The sequence below is a fragment of the Nannospalax galili genome, unplaced genomic scaffold, assembly GCF_000622305.1.
Source record: "Nannospalax galili isolate Female #2095 unplaced genomic scaffold, S.galili_v1.0 scaffold989, whole genome shotgun sequence".
NCBI lineage: Eukaryota > Metazoa > Chordata > Mammalia > Rodentia > Spalacidae > Nannospalax > Nannospalax galili.
Genome location: NW_008359507.1, coordinates 386,584 through 391,278, shown reverse-complemented (window position 1 = coordinate 391,278; position 4,695 = coordinate 386,584). Strand labels below are relative to the sequence as shown.

The following is a 4,695-nucleotide window of genomic DNA, read 5'->3' as shown; positions in this document are numbered from 1 at the left end:
ATTCCATTCCAAAGGCCAAAAATGTCGAAAATATTTGGGAGCTTGTATCTAATCCTTAAAAGATTTTAGGGTTACCTCTTCAGAGGGGGAAATGTTGGAGTAGCCAAAAGCCCCATAAAAAATAAATAAATCAAAGAAGAAGAAAGAATACATGAAGTTATCAGAAAAAAAAAGTGATGGGGGGATATGGGAGAAATTGGAGGGGAGGGAGTGGTTATGGATTTGATCAAAACACCTTATATGCATGTATGACATTCTCAATAAATTATTTATTTAAATAAAAAAAGATGATTAAGATGTTTTTTATGAAATGCACAAAAATTCAGTAAAAATATACATTAAAAAGGGAAATGAGCTGGGCGTGGTGGCACATACCTTTAATCCCAGCACTTGGGAGGCAGAGGCAGGCAGATCTCTGTGAGTTCAAGGCCAGCCAGGTCTACATAGTGACTTCCAGGACAGCTGGGGTTGTAGGGAAACCCTGTCTCAAAAAGACATACACACAAAAAGGAAATGTACTGATACTGAACATTTTGGTATACACTTAAAAATTATGTATTCATATTTTGGATCTGTATTTCACACTGTAATAAGAGGAATTACAGTTGAATGTAAGACCAAACTTGTGAAATGACTACAACACTCTTAGAGATAGTGTAGAAGGATGTCAAGATGTTCTGCATGGGAAAGCATTCATCAGGCACACAGAAAAGCCATAGAGAATATGATTCTATTAAGAGAACAAACATCTGTTTTTAACAATATACATCACACACACACACACACACACAGATACACACGAACATGAAAAAAAAGTTTTGGAGAATATACCTCAAAAAGTACATTTGAATCTGAGATCAATTAAAATCCATGATATGAGTGTGGAAGATTTATTATGAAATGTCCTTTGATATTTCACACCTCTCAAGCACCAAACTCACTGTGTTTTGAATTTGTAACTTTTTATATTAGGAGGTGGAAGAAACTATTTCTACAACCCTTGGCATTTCCTGGCCTGTAACATGCACTTGCAAACAGAATCTTCCAGAAATAATGCTGTACCTATCCTGAGCACAGATATGGAAGTTTTTCCAAGTGTCAGTCACAACCTGACCATCATGCAGTGTGGTGACATGAAGCGGAGACTAACTGGTTGGAGGATGAACTGTACAGAGGAGAACTGAGGCTCTATATCATGAGAAAAGGGGCCTCACTGCTCTGCAAAGGCATGAAAGACTTCACAGCAGATGACAAAGACAGACATGAGAGAGAGCGGGAGAGAGAGAGGAGAGAGAGAGAGAGACTCAGGTTAGAACAGAACGCCTTGGCTGGGTTCACGTGAGACAAGGAAAATATTTTCAAACCATGAAATCATGAACTAAGTACATGAATTTTATATAAATCTGTATTTAAGGGTGGCCTGTTTTTATAAGTATAGTTGTTCATGGTAAAATGGCCTCATACATGGAAATGAAAAGATGGTCTCTTTAAAAGAGCCTTGACAAAAGTTGAAATTCAAAGTGATTAAATATATAACTACCAAAATATATGACTTCAGAAATTGAAAAATAAAACAAAATGATTTGCTTAGGCAAGGATTATCTGAGAATGTTTGGTCTTTGCCCAAGCTTTATCTACATGGCACATGGTGATTAAAAGTACCAGAATGGTAGAACTAAACTTCTTGGATGATTAATAGCCATCCTTTGAGGCCTATGCTAATTTGGTCAAAGGGACATAAAGGCCAGTTTTTGCTCCTTGCCCTCTTAGGTCGACTAAGTTCCAGGGGACTATGAGTGTCTCTCAAGAATGTCCTGTAACTGTGGTGAGTCACCTGTCCTCTTGATCAAGGAGGCCGTGGAGACCCCACCAAATGGACTTGAACTAGTGTCCAGTCTATAAAGAGGAGGGTCAACACAGAGGAAACATTTCCTCCATGCTTCCAAGTGAAGCCAGCTATGGTTGAGTAGGACCTTTGATTTATCTTCACATAGATGCAATTGGTAAAAGGAGCCAGGGGTTCCTCCCAAGACTGTGACCCATGAGGAACAGATCCTCAAAAGGCCTTAAGTGTAAAAATAAATTGGTTTTTCTGGGCCAACTGTAGGGTCTTAAACACCCAAAAGGAAAGTATAACCAAAGATTAAAGGGGTCGATATAATTTTTTAATAGTCCATATGCATAGCTAAAGGCTACATAACAAGAAACAACGCCAGACAGGAGATACCTTCCTGTGAGTTGTTGACCAGGGTGGCCCAAGAGACTCCTAGACAGTAACCCAGCATAGAACTGGGAAAATGAACAGCAGATGCCAATCTTATCTAAAGGAATGTTGGCAACTGATTGTTGCTAGTTGAGGAACAGCTGATCTTACTAAAACAAGGATCTCCAGATAGGCTGACTAGATTCAGCAGATGGACAAGCACTGGGGAACGGCTGGGGGCATTGACAACACAGTGAACAGTGACAGGGATGACAGAATATATGGGCTTCAGTGTGGGGGTTACTATGGGAGGGTGCCATCTGGGAAGTGGGTATACAGATGAATAAGATTGTGTGGGATGTTCTGTGTGATACACACACAAAATCAACAAATTTAAAAAATGAGTTATGTTTGAGAAGGAAGCATAAAAATTTACTTCATGTTAATTAGTAGAGGTGATAAACATTATCATTGAAATCTACCTGACGGCTTCATATCCATACTCAGGTGCCAAGGATCCAAGTGTAACCGACTGTAACCAGTAATAATCAGATACTTAGAGATTAAAGACACATGTGCAAGCATCTAAGTGTTAGTAGCATTAATAAATGAGTCTTTCTGTAGGAAACAGTTTATTTTAAAATGAAATGGATATCTTTTTTTAAAGTTTTAAATGTTAAAAACTCATTCAATTTTATGTCTTACAGGGTTTATACTGAGTTCAATATTGTATAACTGTATTAATTTAACGTGAATCTAAAAATATTTACAGCCACTTTTGAAAGAGATGTATCTTTGCTCTGGAAATTGTTATTGAATATGTTAAAGCTGTAATGAAATGCTTCTAATCATGTGGTTATTAAATTTATTCCCAGCACTTGGGAGGCAGAGGCAGGTGGATCTCTGTGAGTTCAAGGCCAGCCTGGTCTACATAGTGAGTTCTAGGACAGCTGGGGCTACAGGGAGACCCTGCCTCAAAAAAATCTACTTTTGATCTGATACTCAAAAATTAATGTTTAAGAAATGTCTGAACCCTGTTTAGACAATTTTCCATGTGAAATACAATTTCCTAAAAGATTTCTTTGTGATTATGAAAAAGAATTATGAACAACTATAAAAGGGCAGCTCATTTGATATGCAAACATTTTGCAGAGTTTAAAGTTGATAATGATTTTGGATAATTCATGCAACATTTTCATTCATTTCAATGTATTGTTTTAGGTTAAATTAAATGAGTTCCTTCTTTGGGGTTTATATTTTCTGTTTTATATCAATGGTGATTTTTACAGTATATACCAATCAGATCATGTTAGTTTACATTTCTATTTTGTGGTCCGTTTATACACTGACTATGAATAATAGTAACATACATCTCTTTCATAGTCAGTGCCATGCAATAATTAGTATTTTGCACTGCATTGGCTATTGTCTATCTATAAGTAGCAGAATTGTTTTGAATCCAATAATTTAATAAGTTTGGTACCAGCTACTTGAAAAAAGAGAATGAAAAATAAAACAAAATGATTTAGAAATTGAAAATTGTGTAATCCAATTCCTTCATTTCAGAAAATGAAGAGAAATGGGAATGTTACTTCCATAGGGCTATAGGAAACGTTACCAGTGTAATCCTGAATCCCAAACCTCTATTTTCAGACCAATTCAGTTCTATTTTTAGACCACTTCTCATTCTATCTAACCACATAGGCAGTAGCACTATTGTAGGGAGGAGAAAAGTTTTAGGATTACATATGAAGTAAAAGGCATGGGAAATATGTGGGGAATCAAGGCCTAAAAAGGTCTTGGAAACGTGCAACCAAGCCAAAGGCTGAAGGATGCAGGATGTGTGGAGGATGCTGTGAAGGAGCCCTGGTGCCCAGACCGCTCAGTACCTGCGTATTCTCTTTGATCGCTCCTCATTGAAGCTCTTGGCCAAGACCACGACCCCACACTGCAGCTGGTAGCGAAGGGCAATCAAGGCTGGAGTTCGCTTGTATTTTTTTGCGGTAGTACAAAGAACTGGATCATCCAAGAGAACTGGGGTGGTCTCATCAACACTGGAAGGAAAGACAGAAATCACAAGTTCCTGAGGCTGTATATTTTTGCTGTTGCAACCACGGCGTATTACAGGATTTCTCAAGAGTGGTCAAAGGACCAGCAGCAATATTATAATCTGAAACCTTTCCAAAAATTTACTCCCTCCCACCTGAACTGAAAGTGAACTTTAGGAACCTGACTATTGTAAGATTAAAAATACATTAACTGGGGCTGGAGAGATTGCTTGGTGGTTAAGAGTACTGGCTGCTCTTTCAGAGGACCCGGGTTCAATTCCCAGCACCCACACAATGGGTAACAACCATCTGTAAGTCCAGTTCCAGGGGATCTGACACCTTCTTCTGACCTCTGTGGGCACTGCACGACATGGGTATACTTACATACATGCAGGCAATACACTCATACACATAAAATAAATTTTAAAAATAATAAAGGCCGGG

At 38.1% G+C, this 4,695-nt stretch overlaps 1 pseudogene; it reads right to left on the bottom strand.

Moving 5' to 3' along the window:
- The window catches only part of LOC103725888, a 32,641-nt pseudogene that overhangs the window by 6,925 nt on the left and 21,021 nt on the right, over positions 1-4,695 (bottom strand).